At 39.9% G+C, this 26530-nt stretch overlaps 1 protein-coding gene across 11 annotated transcripts in view; it reads left to right on the top strand.

Annotated features, from left to right (window-relative positions):
• nfasca (neurofascin homolog (chicken) a) overlaps positions 1-26530 on the top strand; it is a 144733-nt gene that overhangs the window by 23915 nt on the left and 94288 nt on the right. For 10 of the 11 annotated variants that reach the window (XR_006403086.1, XM_044349158.1, XM_044349150.1 and 7 more), the window contains exon 1: positions 19650-19952. The exons of the other annotated variant lie outside the window; for it this stretch is intronic. The gene's annotated coding sequence lies outside the window, so the exon portion shown is untranslated. Of the gene's footprint in view, positions 1-19649; positions 19953-26530 lie in introns of those variants that run through there. 11 annotated transcript variants of the gene reach the window in all.

Raw genomic sequence — 26530 nt, 5'->3', positions numbered from 1 at the left:
CAGCAGAATCGGGTGTGACTGGTGTGGTGGTCTGGTGTATGTTTATTCCTCCACAAATCAGAAGCAGCAGCACCAACATGCTCCCTGGCTCTCTCCTCCAGAGCTGGCTGGCTCTCAGCAGCTGTCTGTCGGCAAGCCACGGCTGAATCCCCCAATCCAGCCCCACCATGATATGTGCAATATTTTCGCTTGAAATGTGTGAATACGTGAAGAATTTGGCGTCATTTGCGCCGTGAATTTCGCGTATTTGCGTCATTCGCCTCGTCCAGCATGAATACATGCAAATTCACATCTATTCACATCTTTACATTGACTTTATAGGTACTATCATTCATGTTTAGTGTGAACACAACATTAGACATTCAGTAGGCATACTGTAAATGTTCTGTAAAACCAATACAATATGCCTTTGACTGAAATCTGTTGAGTTGGGTGATAATTCTCAGTGATTTTTTGCACTTTGAGAACTACCCTTTTATATTACACACAACAGTTTCATTCAGTGATGATCAAAAATATTGATGAATGCCGGTTTGAGACTTTCCAGAGGCTTCCAGAGGCCCTTTCAAGAATGTAGTTCTGTGCTGTGATGCTGCTTCAGGCTGATTTTTTCAGGGGAAAACTGGTCTTACAGGAACTGTTTACCTCAAATTTAAAATTCAGTCATCATCCTCTCTCCCCAGGCTGAGCGTCAGGCTGAGTCAGAGCTGAGCAGCGAGTTCCCATCTTGAACAGTTTCCCAGCAAGCATTTAGAAAACCACTTGTTCTGCCTGAACTGCCTTTGCTGGGAAATACTTAATGGTAAACCGTGTCTCTCCCTGCTGCAGTCCCATCTCAGTCTTCTTCCAAAGAACTGACATACATGGAGTCTGGCTGGTGAGTCCATAAAGCTGAAGTGACATTTTACTGGCTGTACAAACAACAGTGGAGTATTCATGGATATAAGGATGGTAGTTATGGACAGAATGTGAACATGAAATAGACATCTTAATTGTTTTTAAAAGTATTTAAGTTGTAGAAACTTTTGATCACCTTGGATTATCCAAGTCAGTCTGCTGTATGTTAAAAGCTAGCTTCCCTAATTCTTTCCTTCCTGTGTAGTAACAGAGAGTGAATGATGTAATGTGACAAATGAATGGTAGAATAAAGTGATGGAGAGAGGGAAGAAAAGAGAGACAGTGGAAGATGAATGTAGGAAGAGATGAGGGATGAAAGCAGATGAGTTTTGCAGAGGTCACCCGTCTGTTCCTGTGGTCCTCGCCCACCAATTATCCCCTGGACCTTGTTATCTCAATGCACTTAATTAGGCCAGCTCAGGCCATCTACTAATTTGATTGGACAGGGCCCCAGCCTTAGTCAGGGTGGACAGCCAATCACCTCAAAGGTTGTCCTCCTGTGGAAAATGGGTACCCAGAATCATGTTTGGTTGAATGATGATTGGGATGTTAGAATACACAGACAGACAGGAATGGATACAAGACGAGCTGGGGTGAAACACACACACACGAAAACACGAACACATACATTGATGTGTGATTGTAGATGCTTATAAGGGTGTGGTGGAGAGCTGTATCATTGTTAAACCTGCTAAAGTTCATGGCCATAACATTGAAGGTCAGTGGCTTTGAATTAAAGATTAATATTGCAGTGTCATCCAAAAGAAAAAGTGTTTGAACTATAAAAGTGGTCCAGCTAGTACACTTAGTCACCAGTTTGACCAGTAGGTTTCAGTAACAGATTCCAATATAAATACCAGTTATTAGGAATTTGCACATGTGTTGGATTAATAATAGGGGTGATATAGATAGCCAGAGCGGTGGCAGCTATTTAGGCAATGTTGGAGAACCTTGCTAATGCAACACAATTGGTGAAATACAGCTTCTTCCCTTCCATTCTTTTCATTGACAGGTCTAATGCTTGGTGGAGCAGGCAGATTCATATGTATTCATATGCAAACAGGTGATGAATGGCGCGTCTACATCCATTTATGGCTAAATATGAGAGTGGAAATATGGCTTGTGCACATGTGCCCAGTTCCATGATGATTAGGATTTATTACACAGAACCATGCATATGTTGGGTTCTCTTTTGTCACCCATGTGTAGCTCTGGGTTTGTAGTCAAAATTTTACTTCAAGGTAAGGCAAGATATGACTCTTTATCGAGAAAATGGCTTCATTCTGCCATTAACATTTGAATATTTTGTAGAATCATTTGTACAATTGTGGAGTACATTTGACTTCAGCCCACATAGGTAGATTTTAGTGGTCAATCAGAGCACTAAAGTAATCCGCATGAAAGGTCAATTTGACTGAACTGACTGATTATGTTCTTTGCCTGCCAGTACATTGGCATGCCAGTATCTTTCTTCTATATATGCGCACTGGGAACGTAAGCGTACAGAGCATACATGCATAATGCACACGCTCAACTACACTGCTAATGTACAGACAGGATGATTTGTTTCAGACTTTACTGTATGCGTGCATGTGTGTGTGCTTGCAGTGCTGTGGGCCTGTGTGTACAGTAATCTGAAGTCAATGGAGCATGTCAGGTCACAACTGAATGCCAAGGTAGGGATTAGAGAGGAGTCAAGGACATTAAACTGTACAATCTCTTCAGCTAGTGACCTTCAGCACACACACACACACACACATACACACACATACACACAATCCTGGCCCAGTGTTGACAGGTTAACAATGTGTGAGTGATGGAGGTCAGCCTTAATAGACTGAGCCTTCACCTAATGTCATGTCATTTTCCAGCACTCAGTCAGATTGTGCTGTCTTTTAGTTACCACAGCTCAGTCAAGTGTGCAGGTCGAACATTTGTGGCAAAACCAAACTGCTTCTTATACCTTAACTCTGAGTTGAACTCTACAATATATGGAGCCTTAAGAAAAATCAATACAATGGTCCCATTATAATCATATCAGAGTTTATATTGTGTGGTACCTTATACATGTTTCAGATTGGAAGGCAGGTGTCCATTAAAGTCACACGATTGGAGCAAGTCAATTGATAGACGATCCACCGTTCTATATTTAGTAAGGCAATGTATATTAAACTGCAAGTAACTATGGGAACATGCTGATACTTCACACTGCGTTATTAGTAAATCAATACAAAGTAACTTAAAAATGTTTACAGTTGTGTTGTTGTATTGTGCAATTATTTTTATCAATTATTTTCTCATATCGGGACACTTGCATAATTACTCACTTTTTGTATATAAAGCTGTATTGATCTCAAAGTTTTTCTATCACATTTGTTTAGTGGCTTTGTAAATACATTTACTTTAGTCTGAAAACATGGACTCTGAAGCAGTTGAGCATGTTAGATGCTTGTTGGACCAGTCAGGGAACTATGAGGAGTGGGTAGATAATAGTGACTCCCAAACCACATGAATAATTAAACTAAGTGCAAATTAACTTGCAAATAATAAAATGAAGCATAATTCTGTAACTCAATGGGTTAATTTTTGCCTCAAATTGATTCAGAAATTTGATTTTGGGGACATTTACACAATTACTGTGTTTTTCCTGTTTTTCCAAAGATCAGAAGCATCAAAGACCAATGACAGCCCAGGCAGTGGTGTGGTTGTCCAGTGCGAGACAAGAAGGATGTCTCAGTTAAGGCGAGAAAGGTCCTTTAAGGCTCATTCTGGGATGGTGTTGCAGGATTGATATCATATTCCTTTTGATAATACTGCATCTTGCATCCAATGTATTAGGTATAGGTACTTTTGATTTTAAAGACAAAATTGTTGTAAGAGCCACTTTTTTCATGCACAGATCTTGACTGACTGTGAATTGAGAATAGGTTCAACAGTTAAGTCATAGTTTATAGCCTTTCATTTCAATAAAGCATTTAACACTTTTGATTTGACTAATCTGCAGTTTGGACTAGTGGAGGATTAACTTAATCAGGTATATTCAAGCTCAGTACAGAAGAGTACTTAGATGATGACAATAATCCTGTCTCTGACCCTTGGTGTGTGTGTGTGTGTGTGTGTGTGTTTGTGTGTGTATATGTGTCTGTGTCCTTGCTGGTTGAGTTAACATGTGCGATGACCAAATATAACCCAAGCCCAGGGGTCTCCTACACACTGCACTGACACATAGGTCAGCCAACCACACACACACACACACACACACACACACACACACACACACACACACACGAATGATGGGGACCAAAATCCACAGTGTGTTCACACAGTCATTTAGTGCAAAAATGCATTTATAAGTTGATGTGAAGCTTATATTCAGCTTCAGCAGTCTGAGTTAGTCATATCAAGTGAATATCTGCCACGTTTACAGTCTTTTTAGCATCAAATTCCCTCTTTGTGTTTCCTCAGACAGTGTTTCCTTGTTGAGCTGCGGTGGAAGTATAGTAACAAAAAGAGGAACTTTGGCACTAAAAAGACTGTAACGTTGAAAGATATCTACTTGATTTGACTCATTTGGATGCTGAAGCTTCATATTAGCTTCAGATAAACTTTTAAATCCATTTTTGCACAGAAGAAGGATTGTGGACTCCTCCATCACTTCCATTGTAAGTGCATTATGAAGGGATCTTCTAATGGTCAGTATGAACAGGAGGAATGATTACAGCAAGATAAACATGTTTCAGTGTTCATTTGGGCTCCTGACTGTTGTTTAAAGACAGATGTGAACACGTCTTTTAAAAAATCTGAATAATCACAGCACTGCAGGACTGAATTATAGATCAACTATAGGTCAAATTTCAAAGCTGTTGGGCTCCACCCACACCTCCCTCTCCCACATTGTTAGATCACAGCGTTTCTTTGGACATTTAACTTTTGCCTACTGATATCCAAACACACACCTCCTTTGATATCATTCTGCTAGCTACTATGCAACACATCCTCATAATTAAACGACACTATAGGTCTAAAATTCAATTTAATTACATTTACACCATCTGGTAAACAACATGATATGACAACACTGTGGTGAAGGTCTGTTTAGGTTTAGGCACAAAAACCAATTGGTTAGGTTTAGGGAAAGGTCATGGTTTGGTTTAAAATGATCATTTTAAGCATGGTTTACACTTGTAAACTTGTAAAGTTGTGCAGCCTTCCTCGTCATGGTAACAGGAAAACACCACATCATTACGTTTTTAAAAAACCGTCCCAACTCGCAGTTGGAAACGAGAAGAGAACAGCAGCCTCCTGCAGCAAAGTCCACATTTTGCCATCTAATTTTCTAATATAATATCTACATATCTAGCCATCCACCCAACCCGTCTCCTCCTAACAAGGCAAAATCATCTGATCAAGGCACCTTACCTTGATGTCATCTGTACTGTATCACTTCCTGGGTCATAAGTGCTATGGCCTCTAGATAGCATAAACATAAATATAGGTTGTTTTTTTCCGGCCTGAATTGTAGACCTATATTGTTGTTTTTCTTGTGAGTTTAAGATAGAGAAACATACATTTCAAAATGTATAAAATAAGTCCCAATTCCTTCATAAAACCAGTTGCATCTTGTCTTAAATGTCTCTTTTTGTGTCCCAAATGTGCTAATGAATAGAATGAGGATGGAAACTCAAGGTTTAGACGCCTGTTGTTTTGTTAAAGCAGATAAGCCGTGTCTGAGGAGGCGTGTGTATGTGTGAGCAGTTCCTAGTCTAATTGGTTAAGGGATGTGTGAACTGTGTTCTGGCACATGTTTTCTGCTCCTCAGAATAACAAGCATGGCTGCAGGTGTTTCCCAGAAGTGGGGGAGGTGTGTGTGTATGTGTGTGTGTGTGTGTGTGTGTGTGTGTGTGTGTGTGTGTATGCACTCCAATTCCTCTTCACCAAATCCTGATGGCTTTATAAGCAGCAGTACACTTCTCCCCCCACCAAGTTTGAAATGCGTGACTGCTGATTGAATGTGAAGGCTTAAATTGTGTGTTCATTTCCATGTTAAGACATTATGAGGAAATGGAAATTACCCATATTTAACATCTTTTGTATTCACAGAGGCTTTAACACATTGAATCCTGATGCAACTATCTGCTAGAAGAAGTGTGATCATCATGTCTTTATAGACAGAAATCTCTATCCACTAATCAGAGGGTTGGTGTTTCAATTCCCAGCTTCTCCGATCCACATGTCGGAGTGTTGAAGGGAAAGATACTGAACACCAAATTGTTCCAAACGGTCAGACCAGCACCTTGATAATACTAACAAATTATACTAGTGAGCTGAAAAGTTCCTTTGTTTTTGCTGTAACTTTGCCCATTACCACAAAGTTTCTGGCTTCACTAGTTGCAGCGCTATCACCTTGCTCAGTTAGAATGCCCTCCCAAACACTGACTGTCAAATCATAGCTTAGCAACTGTAAATAGGTATGGGAAGTCTGTCAAGCTCTGGAGTCTGTTGGGTGGTAAAATGATTATGGGTTTAAAAACTGAAAGCACAAGAACAAAAGGACAAGGAATAGATTTAATACTGTACACAGAAAAACACACTCTCCTTCTCCATCTTTATTTAACCTTGATAAACAAAAATGGAAATGAATGAACAGGATATTTCTGTAGACATTTCCTCCTATTAAAGGTACTAAAAATACCAAATTCACTTAACACAGTTTTGTTACAAAAACAGTTTTGGATACATATACAGTAGACTTGTCAGCATCAATGCAGACGGGATAATGCGTGTGTTTACTCATGCATGCCTCCGTGTGTAAATGTGTGTGAGAGTGAGTGTGCTATTGATTGGCGCAGATGTTCCACATGGCCTCCATGCCACAGATGGCCAGTCAAGTCGCCTTCTCTTGTTCTTATGTCGTCTTGGCATGTCATTAGACATGCAGGGGCTTGTACGTGTTGCATGTTTGCGTGTGTGTGTGTGTGTGTGTGTGTGTGTGTGTGTGTGTGACAGAGAGACTCCTTTGGCTACTGCTGACCAGCTGCTACCAGAAGCTATTGTCTCCAGACGCCTGTACTATATGGCTGTGTGTGTGTGTGTGTGTGTGTGTGTGTGTGTCTGTGTGTGTGTGTTTGTGTGTGTGTGTGTTTATGTTGTTGTGTGTTAGCATAAAGACAGAGTGGAGAAATGTGTGTGAAATGTATTTTACATTTGAGTAAAATGTGTGCTTTCACCTCACCAGCAGTAATATTATTCTATCTCTGATGTGTATTACCTACTTATGTGTGTGTGTGTGTGTGTGTGTGTGTGTGTGTGTGTGTGTGTGTGTGCGTGCGTGTGTGTGTTTGTGTGTTTAGGGGGAGTGGGTTAAGGAGGCTTAAAGGGCTAAATGAATGAATTACCCGTGCCTCCGCTTGGCCCTCGTGGCCCCGCCAACTCATTAACTGTAGAAAAACGACCACACCTCCTGTTGCTGGAGACAAAGACATGTGGGACTGGAGTGTGTAAGTGTGTATGTGTGTCTTAAGGGATGAAGCATGGTGGTTAGGCAGGTCTTTTTGTGGTGGGGGGGTTGGGGGGGGTTCAGGGTACAGACAATAGGCTTGGCGCGCGACAACCTTTATTTGACTTGACAATCAGGGAAGAAGTGTTTTAGGCCTGCTGGACACACACACACACACACACACACACACACACACACCACTGCTGCCATGTCCTGCTGACACTGTGTCTAGTCTGTGTGCTCAGTCGTCCCCCTGCCCCCTCGTCATTTTACTTCTCGAACCTTTTCATGACTCTCTGCATTGTCTGGACTCCCATGCCAACACTCTGACACTTGTCGCCTACTTTATTTGTTGTTTGAAGATACACACAGCAGCCTGTAGGCGCTGTACATAGGTACATTTGTGCATTTTTGTTGTTTTAAATCTAGAAAATATTTAGAAATGTGTAATCTATACCTGCATGGCGGGGACACATAGTGAGTAGTACACGGTCATATTATCATTATTGTTTTATGTTTGTAGTTTTTGGCATTATTGGTTGTATTTTTTTATCGTTAGTTACATGCATGGTTCAATACTGTCATCTTCAGCAACAGCATCAATCATGGACCAAACTGTGACATATTAGCGTTGTTTTCACACAGAAAGCATTCAGTGACTACAGCCTTCAAATGTCCTCAATACTTCTCTCACTCAAACACAAAAAAGCAACACAACTCTGGATCTGCAGCACATTTTACACATTTACTCACTTCAGAACTCTTCAGTTTATGTTCAAAGGCTGACATGTATTCATACGGACAGCAATCTGCCAAATCATCATATATTCAACCAACCCCCCCACCTAAAAACAAGACAAAATGCTGCATTTCTATGACTGCTGAAGTTCTATAGGAGAGCTACAAAGCTTACTGTATTTTATAATGACAAATATACACATTTCTTACACTATCAACCATTAAAAAACAACATATATACAATAAAAAAGTGATTTCACTTCACAGATGGCCATGAAAAGATCATCATGTGCTGCCTGCTGTTAGTGTTTTTGTCTCAGTGTGTCTGATTGACATATGAGTTGTTGTGTTCTTTTCTGCTGGAAGGATTTGCTTTTGTGTGTAAAATGCACTGCTGTGCCCAGCACTGTGTTGGTAGAGTTGTAACATTGTACTCACTAAAGTATTGATCAATAAGACAAAGTCCAACATGGAAAAGACCTGAGCAGTCAGACAAGGTTTAAACAACCCTCCAGATTAGTAGAACTTATTAGCAAGAGGAAATGAGGGTGAACTGTAAAGTAATTACCCAAACTGTCTGTTGTAAACATCCATCACACTTTACAGACCAACTCTCCATGTCAGATTTCAATTACTGTACTTGTGTGCACACAGTTTTCCTTTGCAATAATGGGTGCACTCACTTTCAGTTTGACTTCCAAATAAAGTGGTTTGGTGCCGTAGGCAGACATTTTATTTTGGGTGGGCCAGTACAAAAGTGAGAGGGCCATCCACCTTTTCCCAGAATAACTGACTCATGAAAAGTCAGAAGAAAAAAAGAACAAACATAGATAAACTGAAAAACCAGTGACCATTTTACTTTGCAACGTTGTGCATCACAAAGGCAGTAACAGTAAACCACTGCCTATCCAACATGCTAAACCAACAGAGTATCACACTATGAAGGCTTTACAGAACAGTAAAGGCCTATCTAGCCTAAAATACAGTATATTTGCACCAGCAAGACCAGCTGCTCATTGGCTCTACAGTGCACTGCATTGTTAATTCACTATTCTATCGCACAAAGTGGCAACTAAACATAAAGCCAGACAGCAGAGAAGGTGTTAACTTAGACAGAAATTGCACATGTACCATATCCCAGGTGCACTCATTATAACCTACAGCCGTTGTTGCTTAAGTACCGGTCAACTCACGAATAACCAACAGAAAACTGCATCCTCACAGTCTGCTCCAACCAAGAAAACTCTCCATACCACTTTGGTAAGAAGCACTTTGCTTTTCCATTCTTGACTGTGCAGAGAAATACCTATAAATATGGCTGTGAAGGTGGTTCATAAATTGCACATAAATTGGCAGATGAACCGGCGTCACACTGACTTAGAGTAAGCGCTATACCGCCTGGGAGCCAACGAATAACCTCGGTGTGGGCTAATTAGTCTGATTGCCTCAGTTAATGGAGGCAGTAGCGTGTCTTCTTCCTCAACTCTTGCTTTTAAAAAAAAAATCTTAATAGTTTTAAATATTCCATACATAAGCTGTTTAAAGAAGGGATGAAATGATATTTGAATCTCTGTCAGTCTTAATAACATTTCACTCTTTGTATCATGTTTGCACCATCTGTTTTTATGTCTTTCTTTGTACTTTTTGTCACTTACTGTTCTGTCATGCACCTGTTAAGGGTTTCAGTCAGACTAATCTAATTTCTTTCATGTATAAAATGAAGGGAAATGCCACGTGAGGGCTGTTTGCAGACTTATCTGTCAGAGTCTTGTTTTGACTTGTGTCCACTTTACGTCAGAGCGCCAGATTAAATGTGATTGTTGTTGTTGTTGTTGTGTGTGTGTGTGTGTGTGTGTGTGTGTGTGTGTGTGTGTATGTGTTTAGGGTTGGCCATGGGCGGATATTCAGCATCAATGTAGCCATGGCAACAGTAGCTCAATTACCGGTGTGTCTCTTGTTTACCTCCAGACATCGAGCCTCTCTTTCTGCAACAGCTGCTCCCTCATCATTCCCCGTCTCTCACTCTTTCATCTTCTCTCACTATCTTTATCTCTCTTTCTCTCTTTCTGTCACCATCTATCTTTTTCTAATTTTGTGTCTGACACGATGACAAAACTCGATTCAAGCTTTAATCAATCTGCAAGTCAAGTGAGCAGAAACAGATACGTATGTGCAAATCAACTTGTTTTTTCACAGTAAAAATATGTCAAATTCTGAGCACTTGAGAATGTGAGAGGGAGATAATTAACAGCTTTTAAATAAGTAAAAGGCTTCAGCAGCACAAACCCATATCTGAGACATGTTTTTTATAGTAAAGGTCTAATGGCTTAAATGAGAAAGCTGATGGAAGGAAGAAGCCTCCATTAGCATAATGATTCCAGTGGCACTTAGTGTTGTTTACAGTGGGAATGAAGCTGGACACAAGTTGCAGCATCCACAAGCACTGCAAACCCTGTGACATTGTAAAGTACCGTCCACTAACAGGGACTTTTTTGGCACCATGAACTACAATATACGGCTGCAGGCAAGGTGTCTGATTTCCTGAAATAGTTTCTGGCCTTTTGGAAGTTCCTGCGGTGGCTTTACCAGGGTGACACTTCACTCTAATCCAGTAGAGTTCACATGTGAAGGATACAAACTGACAAACAGCCCTTAAAAACATCTCTTAATCATCTTTTAAACCAAATCCTTATTAATAACCTGTAAAGCACTGCATTTGATGTCTCAGTTTTCCTTTTGTTAGCCTACAGGACAGCCTACTTCAGAACACCTTGAATTTTGTAATTAAAAGTTATATTTAAGAGAATCAGCAACATTCAGGACTTTGTTCTGCTGAGGGTCAAATTCAGTTGATTGATCCCTTAAAGTTAGCCATAAGGGATTCTCCTCCCAAATGTGGAAATAACCTTGCATTAATGGAAGTTCTTGCATTAATGGAATGGGTTGGCGTGCAGCACATCAGTGTGTGTGTGTGTGTGTGTGACTCACATGTCCCTTGGCTGGCTCTCCCTGAGCTCAGTGTGATTTTACCCCGCTGAGTCCTGGAGGTGGATGGATGGCTCCATCTCTTCAACCTCCAGCGGAGAGGCCAGCTGTCTACTCTGCCAGTCCCACACAGGGTGCTCCATCCCGGGCTTACCCTCTTGACCAAAACCCATAGTTGCCTGGAGGTCAGGGCTACCAGTTGGCTGATACTGAACATAGTTTAGCAAGAATACCTCAGCTGTGTGTGTGTGTGTGTGTCTGTGTGTTATCTGAATATGAAAGAATTTTCAAGTCCCAGTTCATGTCATTATAGGGAGTATAGAGCAACTGACATGTTGAGCACACACACACACACACACACACACACACACACACATGCACGCACACATGCACGCACACTCTCAGGCACGCACAAACATAAAAACACATTTTTGGCTGGCATCCCTGTTTGTTCTAATGAAGTGGCTCTCTTCATTAGAGTGAAATAAACAACAGAGGATTGTGGGAAGGTTGAGAGTGTCCTTGCTGTGCTGCGCTTCCAGGGAACCGCACTGCATGGGGTCAAAGAATTCTCTGCATTCTATGTTTTTTTTATCTCTTGTTCACCCTGTTGCTCAATTTCTCTCTGTAGTCAACATGTGTGTTTTTAAAGTGACCTCCCCGACAGGCATTTTTAATCTCACACTCCCATTCTTCTCTCCCCCCCCCCCCCCCCCCCCCCCCTCGCTCCCTCTCTCTGCCTTTATCTCTGTGTCTTCACTAAATTTTTAAACAGCTCAATTAGTGAGCTACCTGATACTGATGAAGAGGCCTCCTCATGTGTGACCAGGCATGCGTGCGTGCGTGTGTGTGTGTGTGTGGCGTATTGTCATTCTAGTTTAAGTATTTGTGCTTTTTTTAATGTATTTTTATGTCAAATGTTACAACTTCAGATTAGATCATGTTTTATAGGTATTGTGTAAATGGAAAAAATAGGTAGATTGAATAAACAGCTTTTTGAGAGCATTTTTGCTTTGAACCCTATCTGAACCCCGTCACATTATCTCATCATGTCCTTCACTAAACTTTCACATTACTACACCACTGATGTATCTTGTGTAAAGAACAAATATAAAAGTGAAAAGAAGCTTCTAAGTTTCTAATTATACAAGAAGCTTAACATCTCGTCATTGCCATGGCAGCTGTAGCGCTTCACTCGTATTTATGAGCAGGAAAAAGGAAAAGTGACAAAATCAAATTCATTTTTTTATTGCTTTAGAGTATCAGTACATTTTCTGACAAAACTAAGGCTCAGAATGTCCCAACAACATATTGATGGTATTTCTGAGCGGCCTAACTTATTCTGAAAATAACAATATCTGACATGTAGCTAAGAGATGTAGTTAATATGCCATAGACCAAATAAAGTGGATGAAAACAACACAAAAACAGCTGAGCTAGTTTCTTGTTTTTTACAGTGTTTCAGGGGAGATATTATTTTTTTTGGCATCTATTGTTGAACATGTACTTTGGGTTGGAGTATCCATAAATTAGATGTCTGCAGTTTATCCACTATAAGAGCATTTCCCTTGCTGGAGAATCATTCCAGTCTGTTGCAACCACATTTTTTTCCTCTCTAAAAATCTGTGTGTTTCTCATCAGTGCGATGTAGCTGTGTGTTATTTGAGAGGGAAACGACGGGGACACTGTTTGTACAATAGTTACAGTCTGTTCCTCCTCCACGTTTGGCACAATCCACGATCCTCCATCCACTGGACAAAGCCTTATTGATAGCAGCCCACATACTGTATCTGCTTAGCATGGATCAGCACTGGAATAACACACACACACACACACACACAAACACAAATCCTGACGTGAGAATGGGAAGTACTGGAATTTTTTGTATTTGAGGGAAGAGAAAAAAAAACACATTCGCATACCCATACACACCTAACAAAGAGTGTGTGTGTGTGTGTGTAGGTGTCTGACATTTCACATTCCAAATGATGCTGTTGTTCCAGTTGGATGTATGCAGGTAGAGGACACACACACTCACTCACACTCACTCATACAACCAGTGTATCTGTCCCACACTAAATTTTCATAGTCTAGTGACTAATAAGTGTTTTTACATCTACATAACTTCATGACTTGTTTATGTGTGTGTGTGTGTGTGTGTGTGTGTGTGTGTGTGTGTGTGTGTGTGTGTGTGTGTGGAGGCTCTATTTTGTTATTTGACTAGAAAACCAAACTCTCTCAGTGCCCAGGGTAGGATCTGCCCCCCACACCCAGTTCAATAACCACAGGACATGGCTGCACTGTGTGAGTGTGTATGTGTGTGTGTGTGTGTGTGTGTGTGTTTAGGGGTCAACGACAGAGTTAATTAACGCATGCCCCCCCTGGCCTACACTATAATGAGTCCAGTTATTGTCTAGCTATGAAGTTGTCCTCATTTCTTCTATCCTCTCCTAGTTCCACTTCCTTTAGCTCCTCACTCACCACTCAATATCGTTTCATTATTTTCCAATACAGGATCCAATAGGATACCAAAGTAACAAAGTAATCTTTTTTAATGTAATATCCAAGAATGTAAATGCAGGCAAACAGTTGATAAAACAACTGGAACTTGATGTTGTACCCAAGTAACACTTTCCTTTCAATATCTGTGTTAATAGTGAACTTTAACATAGCAGAGTCCAAGTCCTTTCAGTGCATTGACCCGATAATTAAACCTGCAGTGTGGAGTTTTTTTTTTACATTTAAATGAACTTCCATAACATTCAAGCCCTTGCCAAATGAGTTTACACAATGCTGATTAAGTCTATCACCGCCAGATAAATTTCTGTATTTCACAGCATACAGAGTTTTCAATCTGGTGTTGGGTTGACATTCCTGTGCTGGCCAGATGAATGCATACTGGGCATGCTCTATGGGCAGAGGATGCGCACTGGAGACTTCTGCTGGCTGAGCTGGCTAACTTCCAGTTAGCTCTCTGCTAACTTGAATGGAGATAAAAATAATTTAATTGTGTGGCTCTTCTAGACTTTCCAAATGTTATCGGACCAAATGGATCAAATTCTCATAGTGAAACAAGTCATTTCACGGGGGTTGTGTGACGCTCAAAACAATTTATCCAAAGTTTTACAGCCAAAACAGTATTGACGGAGCAGGCTACGGTGGAGCCTATGGAGTTAGCACGTGTTGACAGTGTTTTTGAAATTAAAGACAAAAAGTCTTTAATTTAAAAGTCCCGCACTCCAGCTTTAAATATTCATGGTTTATAGCCATGCAATGCTTGATCTTTGCTGTCTTTATTTTACTGTTCCAGGATCTTATCAGGTCAAAACTTAAGACTTTCAGAAATAGTAATTTGTGAATTAATAATCATAATTCAAGTTCAACGTGAGCATAGCTTTCAACTGCACCCTACAGTCATCATCAGTGGTTGAAGTTTGCTCAGTCGTCATGGAGATGGCTCAAATGTCATCATGTGACATTAGTATGGACCTTTGGTCATGTGATAACAGGTGTCATAAAGGGGTGGAGATGGAGAGTCCTCACCACTGATCTTTTATGTTGTAAAGCCAGGTATACATGGTGTGATTTTGGGCTGTCCCCAACGTTGGTCCTACGTCACACTGTTAGAGAGGTTCAAAGATGGCCATTGTCACGGTCATGTGACCAAAGATAGCCTGGGACCAAAATTCTGACAGTGTCAGAAATTTAGGATAACCATCACACAATGTGACTGCTGCTACAACCTACGTCTACTAAACAACCAATAGGAATGCAGCATGAAATGACATAAATGTGACACTGGCGCTAAATCCAATGATGGAGGTAAAACAAGAAAAAACCAAATGTTTGGGATTCCAACAAATAGGAAAATCTTGTTGAATTGTGGCAGCAGAGGCCTTGTTTGCATGTGTCCTCCAGCTGTTATCATGACCGCGCCAAGAAGGACGTAGCATGGAAAGCTTGATTCTTGCTTCATTGTTTACCACTATAGCGGTGCAGACATGCGTCGTAGCCTACGATTCAGTAGGTATGATCACTGTACAGCCTGCATACATCAAACTTGATGTTGTACCCAAGTTTATTAGATCCATGTCACACAGTGTGGCTTGCAATAAACTTATAAGATTGCTGAAATCTCACAGTCTGTAGGCGCCATTAAAGGAAGTGATAACCTTTCCATTTACACTTGTACACTATCTAAGAGATGGTTAGAGTTACTATTGTGATACTGATCTACAGCACTGTTATCCTCTAATTAAATATCATTAAAAAATGGTCTTATTATACAGTAAAGCTACTACCCAAAAACATGTGGATGGAATATTGAGTGTTTGTCAGACTAATTATCATAGTTGTGATCTCTAATTCCTGTTGGCCAGTAGTGTCATCATCAATTGATTTTCATATATAAAAGCTATAGCATCAATATATAATTGACATCAATCGTTACTGTTGTGTTTATGATAACATATTACATACAGTGCAATGCTTTCAGAGATGGAGCCCTAAGACAGTAAACACAGTTTAGATAGACTTGAGAATTGTTTGGTTATTGTTTGATTTGAGGTCATATGCTGACCTCAGTCTTTATTGTTTAATTCATCGCAGTGTGTTACATTAAACTGATTATAAAGTTATTTGACACAAGCATAAAACTGACCAAGTTCAGAGCTTGGAACAGGATGATTTATGTTGTCCTTGTGTGTGTGTGTGTGTGTGTGTGTGTGTGTGTGTGTGTGTGTGTTGAGGTGTGGGGGGGGGGGGGGGCTTAAGTGCACTTGTCTCAAAGTGTGTTTGTCTGTTTGCTTGTCTGTTGCAGATCTGAGCAGAGGTCAACTGACTGGAGTCCATCTGGGCACGAGTTGATGTTGTCTTTGCTTTGGTTTGTGGACTCTGTGTGTGTGTATGTGTGAATGTCTTGGCGCACGTCTTAAGGAAAAGCAGAGGGGGGGGTCGAGGTTATCCTATTGTTGTCAGGGCATATGTTTTAATGATATGCGAGGGTCATTTGCATGTCACAGCTAGCGGCGGCGGGTAAGGGGGTTATTGATTGTTTGGGGGTGTGGCTGGGGACAGAAGGGAGTTGAAAATGCTGGCCAGGGTCAGGAGGTCAAACCCGGATACACACACCAGTGCAAAACACATAGATACATAAACCTGAAAGTCTCTCAGGCCTCAGGTCAGTTTGAACTCTACAGGGGTGTGGGGGATGGGGGGGGGGGGGGGTTTAACATGCCCTGAAGGCCCAAAATCCTGCTTCATCCACCCCCTCCCACTGACCTTCTCTCGCTTCCTCGCTAGATCTCTTGCTCTTCCTTCATTGTCTCTCCTATTAATTTAATCCCCACATTCTGAATTTACTAAGTAAAAAATGATAAATATCACAGTTCTGTTGCGCCTGTTTATGTGGGATGACGTATACCTTTAACATCCTTTTGGCAACATCACATAACTCCCTGTTTAGCTCCACCCTATCTCCACCCTATCCCGCAGAGATCTAATGCTGCGTAGATTTCCAAGTTAATGACATGTAAGTGCTGATATCATTGGACAACTCAAGTTGATGGTATGTTTGCAGAGTTGTGTGAGGTTGTGAAATGAATGTGGGTTTAATTACTGAAAGATGGATTTTGGCTAACATGAGGCATCTGTATTTGTTGGGGGTTTTTGTCAGGAATTTTTTTTAGCACCGAGCCAGATATTGCAAAGTTCTGTAACTGTATTCACAAGTTGGAAACTGGTAATTACAGTAATTAATATTAACGCAGCGTAATGCAGAATATGGGAAAGCATGTGTGTAGCTGTGCAGGACTTTTAAATTGGATGGCTCTGCGGTGCTCTTTGTCAGTTTCCTTGTGCCTCTTCATCTGTCATGACCTTTTAGAAACTACAGCTCAGACAGTCAAGCCACATTAAAATGATGCATTTCATTGTAACATGCTCAGAACAACATGGCATCACCACCTGCATCTTTAATAATATATCAGTTAAAATAACTGTTCATTTAAAGGAACAGTCTGACATTTTGGAAAATTTGATTTTTTTTTTTTGTATGACCATGTCTAAAGGCAAAAGTGTTTTTCAGCTGTTCTGAATGTCCCCACCTGAAAGAAAAGAGAGCTTGAGAAAGCAGTTCAAACCTTACCTGCTTTCTAGACTGTCACCCCTGAATGAAAGAATCATTTTCAGTGAGTGCCCCAAAACAATAGAAGTTTACGTTCAAGTGACAAAACCCTCTCGTGGCAGTAAGAATTATGACTCTTGTCCGGAAAAAGGAGGATACGTTATTATAGAGAGAGTCCGCAGAAGGAGGAGGTCGGGATGGATGGATGAGTCAACAAAACGTTGGACTTACATATGAGAGATCACTGTTCACTTACTGTTCAGTGGTCAGTGGGTGACCACAATGGTTCTCTAACTTAAACACGGGGTTATTACTATAACTATGTCAATGAAGATCCCCTAACCTTAACCCAAACCATGATCATTCCCGTATGTTAACCAAGTAGTTTTTAGCCTAACGAAGCCTTGATAAAATGTATTTTTCAACAGTGATTTGTAAAAGTTTTTGCTAATAAGGGCATCAGATCAGAAGACACTTCTATGTGTCGTTCTAAAGGTTAATTACAAACAGTGTGTTTTGTTATTTATTTTGGATTGGATTGGTCTTATTGCCACTTTCACATCTCTGCACATGTGACTAGTCGCTGGGTAACAGGGTCATGACTAATGGACTATTTTTGAAAGAATTTTGTAAAAAAAAAAATTCAGATTTTCCCTGATTCTACTGTTGAAAGAGAGGTTTTGGGTTTTGTTTGATCTGACAAGCACTTGATTTGAAGCATACTGAGGCCTTAACTATCAGTTGGACAGGAAGTATGATATCAATTTAATCTCTGAGGAATATGTCAAGGGTGTATTTAACCTCACTTTACATAATGCCTGGAAATAAAAGTATAAATATACATCCTTACATACACATGTTTGTGTATTTGACATACACATTCACCTTCCCGTGAGAACTGTCTATTTCCAGCAAGCAAATAAAGGTATGCAGTGTGTTACCTTACATAGTATAGTAGTAATATTTAAAGGGTTGTGTTTACTATTTTATTACTATATCTTATCTGTTTGCGTTGTGTGTTTGCCACACACACGCACACACACTTCTTTACTGACTGACCTTCCTTCCAGCCATGTCTCATCCATGAGAAACCTCAGATAGCCTCCAGCTGAGGGGGGGGGGGGGGTCTTCCTCGCCTGCACTGCATGCATGGACAACTCAGTGTATGTATGTATATGTGTGTATGCATGTGTGCTCTACATTCATGCATGATCAGCCCTGAGACCTGTGTGTGTGTTTAGCGTGTGAATGTGTTCATGCATGGCTGACGTGTGCTTGAGCTTTTATGGATTACATGTTCATGTGAGGAGAGTGTGACATATTTTTATTTCCCAGATCTGTGGCTTTTTTTCAGAACAGTCCTCAGTTAATAAGGTAAGGTTGGAATATGTCAAAAGTAATGACAGAGAGATCCAAGTGATATCTGTCACAGGCTATCAGTGTCTTTACTTAATAAATGACTTTATTTTCTGTTGATTAGAATAAAAAGACAATAGTTATCTAGTTGCTATTACTCACTGTTATAACACACCACTGATTCAACTTTTGTTCAAGAAAACAGAAACACCTGCTGTGGGTTTCAATACAATATATAAATGCTGTAAAGTACACACTATTTATGAATCTCATAGTTTGCTATTTTACATGTAGCAGATGTCAAAGGCGTCTTATTGATGTTTCCTTGTCTTGATTTGTTCTTGTGCTTTTAACAATTGTGCTTTTTTATTTATAAGACACCATAAATGCTTTTTTTTCTCCTCATTGTTTGTTTCTTTAGTAATACTTTTCTGACTTACTAGTGCACAACTAACAATTAATATAATCCACAAGATTGTCCTAATGAAATGATTCCAGGTAATGTGAGCAGACATGACAGACCCTGGAGTGCTACCACTGATTTTACATGTGAAAAAGAAATTATCATTTTCAAAAAAAAGAAATGATCATTTTGAATGTTTTTATCAGAGCTGTTGTACTACTGTCCACTCTTTATTTTCCTTCTCCATTTTCATAGTGCAACTTTACTTATACTGCAATAGTGAATGTTAGTATGGTATTGTTAAAGTCCCCTAACCCTAACCCTATAACCCTGTAACCCTAACCCCACTCCAAAATGTTTTTCTTCTTGTTCCTACAGTTGGATGTTTAAGCTCATAAAAATTCCAATTAGAAAACCAAGTAACATGTATTTGCTTTGCATCTGTGTGTGGGACAGTTGTGCATAGCTTTTAACATGTGTGCGTGTGAGTGTGTTTGACAGCAGCGGGCCGTGTGTGTGTGTGTGTGTGTGTGTGTGTGTGTGTGTCTGGGGCTTATTAATAATGTATGAGGTGGGAGGGGTGAAGGAGAGGGGCGGTGACAGATGGAGAATCAGTGTGTGAGAGGGAGAGAGAGAGAGAGAGTGTACGAACTGAGAGACAGCGAGAGCTCAGAGAGAGGGAGAGAGAGAGAGAAAGGGACAGAGAGAGTGAGGAAGAAGAGAACAGACTGAATGAAAGAGATGGATGGAGAGTAGTGTTTTCCTGCATTTTTACAGCCGTTTCATCTGTCCTGTTTGTGTCTTTCTAACGGATTTGACTGACAGTCGCTCAGTCTTTGTGTTTTCTGTTGTCTGTCGGCTTCCTTGGATGCTGAAGGATTGATAGAGATGGAGATACAACACACTCAGCCAGCACTGCTTGTTACCTGGACGCAAGAGCTGCACTGAGAGAGGTACTGAGATATATATGTGTGTGTGTGTGTCTATGCATGTGTGTGTGTGTGTGTGTAAAGGGGAAAAAATCCACTTTAATTCAGTTTTCCACTTTTATTCCCCTACAGAAGTGGAGTTTAGCAACCTTTTCAGGCAACAATCTGAATGTCAAACTTACAGTTAACACCATTTTTGTGTATATATGTGAAGTAGAACTGTATATGGGAAACAACTACTTGAACTGATTTTTTTATTATATACTTTAAAGCATCATAAAGGTACTTCATTGGCATGATCTCAGATTGTATTTCAAAGGCTGTAATAGTAGTCATTTTACTGTCTTTGCGCATTAAACAGAATACAGTGTTCTGTACTTTACCGCGGGTTTGAATCCCGTACAGCTCAAAGCCTTTGTCACTCGTTTTGTTCACTCTTTTTCTGTCCCTGCTTTGATTCTTCATTGTTACCGCTGGAAAGAGACAAAAGCTGAACTCCTCATATAAAAAAAGATATTATAATAATATAATAAGGGCTGGTGCTGCTGTCTTTGTGTGAGTGTGTGCCGTTGTGAAACTTTGATTAATTCACTGATCAGTTATGCTGCATGGCATGTGCTTTACTAGAGTTCATGTCATTGTGGATTGTGGCATATTTGTACTCGAGGTGTTTTTTGTGTATTGTACTGGCTTGAAGCTTTTTTTTTTTAAATGTCTCTATGTTGGTTGTTTCATTGATTGTTCAGGCTGTTAAAATGAAGAGACATGTGGTTACATCTGTCTATACTGCTAGCCCTGCACACACACACACACACACACACACACACACACACACACACACACACACACACACACACACACATGCACACACATTACCTCATTGGGTGCAAACAGTCTTATGGCTGCCTGTCTGTCTGCATTTCCATCTTTTTCTGTCTTTCTCTTTTATTTTTAGAATTTTGCAGTTTGGAATCTGTATGAGTAGAATTAGCCTCAGCTCCTACATTTGCAACAATACGTCTCGTGTGATGTCACCAGGGACTGATATTAGTTATCTGTCTTATACTAGTGAACTCCGGCTTGTCAGAGTTCATGACCCACCTGACTCTTGTCAAGCTAAACTTTGCAGAAGAACCTGGAGCTACAGTAAATTCACTATGTCATAGTCATCTACATTTGAAAACAAATCTGCCATACTAGAATACTATGTCATCACTAAATGACTGCAGCCTTTTACCAGTTTGTATTTGGCTTAATGTGGTCTGGCAAGGCTCAATAGACATGTCATGGATGAATTAGCTTGGCACTGACGCCATTTCTAGTCTGCTGTACAATAGATACAGTTGTCTTCTTCAGTCACACGTGAACATCAACCTTTCTTTCACCTAGTTGGATGAATGCACTACTCATTGGGCTGTCATTGGTTTGTGCTTCTGATTACAAAATAGAAAAACATGATTGCTGTTGTGGAAATGTAGTCATATCCTATAATATCCATCAGAACTAAAACATAGGACATACTGCTCTAGTGTCATGCTTCTTTTATATTCTTAATACGCAGTTGAAATATTTTGTTTGGGAGTTTTGAGACTTCACAAGTCAAGTCATCTACTGTAAACACTCCCAGTAGACTCTGATTGGTCTGATAATAGTCTTGTTCTGGCCTGAATCCATTTCCTGTGGATGTTTTTTTCAGAGTAAAATCTTCCAAGTTATGGTTTGATGCCACAAACTTTGAACGTAGGCTTTCTCAGCTGCTGTCTATTTATTATATGATACATTATATGACATTCTTGTGCACAGCCAAAATAATATTAACATCATGTATGGGATCATTTTTACTGCTCAGCTCACTGACTCATTAGAAACTAACTATTCTGTCTGTCTATATGCCGCTGGACATCCAGAGAAAACCAGTAAGATGGTCAGGTACAGAACATACCATGCACTGTAAGTGTTGATTGTATTGTTGTGAAGATTTGGTTTGCTTATGCACACATCAGCAACGAACATGTTGGAATGTGTCCTTCAGTACAATTCAGTGTCAAGTCTGTGCCTATATTTAGACAAAGTCATTAAAAAGTCACATGCTATTAATTTATTTATAATGTAAAGTGTAGAATATGTATGGAGCTGGGAGTAAACTGTCATTTGATTGTATGGATGCTTGCTGGCTCAACTAAAACAGGGTAACATGAGGACATATTATGACCTTTGACCTCCACTGAGGTCTGATCAATAAGAAAGGTAACGTTTCATTTTAGTGGAAATATTCAGTGAGGAAAGATTGTCTGTCTCTCTGTTAGTAGAACTTGTCTTTGCCTCATGGCCTGACCAGACTGTATACCTGTGTGCAATGAGTGTGTGTGTGTGTGTGTGTGTAGGAGACCTAAATGGCTGTGATGACGAAGGCTGTCTGAACATGCTGTGTGTTTGTTGCATATGTGGGAGGATTTGAACACTTAACACACATTTATTAGCTTTGTCACACATGTTTATTCATGTGTGTGTGTGTGTGTGACTGATGCAAGTGGGAGGATTATTACATTTCAAGTGTTTTTTTTTTCCATGTGCAGGTGTGTGTCTGTGTTGTGATGTGGACAAGTGTTTGTTGAAGGATGCAGGAGGGTGGACAGTATGTGGGAGTGCCAGAGCATCAAATACACATAAACACAAGCTCACAAACACCCCCTCACACACACACACATATGCACACATACAGTCCGTTCTTTGTTCTGAAGCAATGTGAAGAAGAGGTTAATGCACCCAGAAAACAGGAAGAGAGAGAGAGAGAGAGAGAGAGAGAGAGAGAGAGAGAGAGAGAGAGAGAGAGAGAGAGAGACCCTAATGGACAATGACGGGCCTTTCATTGCAAATATTTGGTGGTCTCATACTAACCATCCCATCCCCCTTTCTCTATCTCTCCCTCTCTCTCCACCCCCCTTCTCTCCATTGCCAAAGGGAAAAGATCAGAACAAATTGTCACTCTGTGATCTACCCACGTTACATGGCTTTTTTTCTAGAAAGAACAATGCTAAAGGCCATTTATCTGATGCCAATCATGTTGTTGTTGTTGGGAAGCAGAGGAATGGATGTGAATTTGATTTATAGTTGTCTTGTGGATCATTTTGACATCAGTAAATCATTACTGAGAGACTTTATTATATTTGCTGTGGAAAAACAAGATGAAATGTGAGAAGAGGTGCAGCCTCCACCTCTCAACTGCATGTCACAGTGCATGTTCAAACACAAATATTAAACATTAGCAAGATACATTCAGGATCAGGCTGCAGTGCTCAGGCAGTTTAGTAATGTTACCTGCATGTAGTGTAGGGTAAAGACAGGATAGTGAATGTGTGCATTTAACCATGTTCTGTCTCATACTAGTGGTTAGATGCTATATTATTTTGAATTGCTTATCTTCAGGGTTTAGACTATGGAGGTTGGACAAACAAGCATTTTCAAGACTTTGCCACGAGAACTTATCATGGACATTTCCTGACATTTAATATACCAATTAACTGATTAATTGTAAAAATAATTGCTAGATTAATTAAAATGATCATTAGTTGATACCCTAAGACAGTTTCTTTGCCTTAAGACTCATGTTTGTTACTTCGAGGTATCACATTAAAATTAGACTAGTAAGTAAAAACTGAATAAATTGCTACTTTAGTAATAAATGACAATAAAAAATAAATTAAATACACTATTAACATCCTCAGATTAGGCAATCATAGTGCCATAATTGACTTCTTGACAACACTACAAATATGACCCTGACCAATCATTGTTCACAACCTTTTGCGAGTTCATAGGTTGTTGAGGATGAGGGTCAAGAAAATATCAATGACGGTTATAGAAATGCGATGTGTGATGCTGGCAGTCTTCTGTTCTGAAAAAAAAAAAAATCGATTGTGGACCCGTTCCTGGGTGTCCTGAAGAGGACATGGATGGACAATATGTGCTGTCTAATCCATCAAAGAGAACTTGAGATAACAAATGTGTTAACATGTCCAGAACATTACATAAATGTAGCTAGGTACCAGGTTTACTGTATGTAAACAGAAGGTCTGGTGGAGGGAGGTGCAGATTTTTTTAAATATCAAGAAAAAAAGTTCCTAAAAACATGATATTCAGGACTCTCATATCAGTAAGTCATTTTTGAGTCAGATTGAAATTGGCACTACACAGTAAAATCAGCAGTTTTTTAAATATATAACAAATGATGTCTTTTTCTTATTTTGAGATTAAATTACAACTGTTTGATGTCTTAGAACAGAAAATAATAACAGGATACAGTCAAGATGAGTAGTTGTAGTTTTTTAGTTTTTCCCCCATTATATTAATATATTAATATATTACATTAAATATATATTACAGAAAGATTACAGAAACATATTGTATTCTTGTATTTCTTCTCCATTGCTGCTGCTTTGGCTGTTATATTTACGTAATCATAGAGATTTAGCTCTAGATGAACCCTCTTCTGCCATGTCTAGATAATCTGCTGGCTCAAAGTGTGCGTCTATGTGTGTGTGTGGGTGTGTGTGTGTGTGCACATGTGCAAGTGTGCCAGATCGCGCTGGATAAGCCCTCATCAGCAGAATATTTAAAAAAAAAACTAAACTAAACAAAACATGGCATGCAGCAGAAACCAAGTTTCTGTCATGAAATATTCTGCCTGAAAGCTGCATGTAAAGTTTAGCAGGAACCAGAAAGCTGAAGATGATCTTGTGTGCTGATGGTTTAGTTCACATGAACAGAACAGAGGATGCTTTGGGTTGCAGGTCTTTACCTTCTAGAACTTACTGCTGGTAGAAGTGAATTGCAGTTTTTCAGTGCAAGTAGGTAGAAATATCCTAACTTTTATCATCTATTAATTATTTTTTCCTGTGTTCACTGACAAAACAAAGCTTGATATGTCAAGATCAGAAATGAAATATACTGACGCCAAGGCAAGACAGGAGAAATGTGACAGGATTTGTATGATTTGATGATGGGTACGCATGTGTCTGACATTGTGACACTTGTCTTGTCTTGTGTTGGTCGTCTTATGTAAGTTGTTCTAAAAAATCTGCATTTCATCAGAGGGAAAATATTCATACTAATATGTACAGAAATCTAGACAGTGAATATAAAAATGTAAAAAGGAGAGGTTAATAAGGGGTTAAAATGAGTGAGAGGAGGATGATGGTAAAGAAGGTCAAGACCCAGACTTGGCTGATTCCAGGTGGGAATACAGATGTTGTGCCCATGAGCCAGGTACTTAACCTACATTACTGCACAAGCATCCATCTGTGTGTGTGTGATATTAGGCTCAGGGATAGATCTGTCTGCTGCACTAAGACACACTACCAGAGACTAACACTCACACAGAAATGCTCTGGAAGGAGAGGTGGTAACCTACATTAACCACCATGTCACAGAGCGTATGTGTGTTTGTGTGTGTGTGTGTGTGTTGGCTGTCAGTTTAGAACTGTCTGCTGCTATTTGTACTTTCTTCACATGTAACAGAAGGTGAACATGCACAGACACAACACATTTAATGGCTGGGAAGCCCATTTATGATTGTCAATTAGCCATTTTTTAAATATAACTATAGAAAAAGTCCAAGTTGTCCCAAAAGAATTTGGTTTCAAGTTAAGATAACTTACTAATCTTGCAGAGTTAGATGAATAGATGGATAGCACTCTCATGTCTGTGTGTTAAGTGGAGCTGGAATCTGGATCTGGTTAGCCTAGCTTAGCATAAAGACTAGCCTGTCCCAGTGAAAAGATACACCTACCACACTTCACAAGCTCACATGGCAGGGCAGTTAATGCTGAGACTGAAGAACTGGAAAATAAGCCAAATGGTACACTACATGAGCAAAAGGCTTTATGTAAAATGACAAAAAATATATATGATTGATGTTAATTATCAAAGTTCGGGTCAAAGGCAGCACAATGAAGACAATCTCATGGGCTGCACACACATAATCACACACAAACACACACACAGAGGCCTGGGTTGTTGAGTTTGAGTGAGTGATATCCACCATGACTGAAAATACACTTTAAAAGGTGACTTGCACCATGGTAGTGAATGCTTTCAACCAAAGATTGAGACAAAATCAACATAAGGAAACTTGAAGATTACTATTGTAAATAATGAAACACAGTAAATCAGCTGTTCCACTGTGTGTGTATGTACCTCTGTTTAAATGTGTCATAAATCCAGAATAGTAAATGGTCTGATGGATGCCCTCAATCTGAAAATGCAATCTGGGGGTGACTTGTTCTCATGTATTTTTCCACTCAATGATTCTCTTGATTGGTAAGGACTCAGGGCTCAGCTTACCACTGGCCATTGCTCCACTCACTCGTGAAATAGTCCCTTTAATTTGTGACCAGCGCTGCAGCTGGAACAGGCTGCATTTGATCCTCTCTCATTTGAATTTTACCCACTTACCAGAATATGACACGTGGATAGGGACATGTCTGCATTAGTTTATGTATCTATCCACCACACGTGTTTTCATTTCTTGACGACATTGGAAAACGATTAAGAACAAAGTAGATTAATAGGAGCGTATATCAGTGATACATCTAATATACTGC

Source organism: Thunnus albacares, chromosome 4 (assembly GCF_914725855.1).
Source record: "Thunnus albacares chromosome 4, fThuAlb1.1, whole genome shotgun sequence".
NCBI classification, from domain to species: Eukaryota; Metazoa; Chordata; class Actinopteri; order Scombriformes; family Scombridae; genus Thunnus; species Thunnus albacares.
This window is presented reverse-complemented; position numbering and strand designations above follow the sequence as displayed.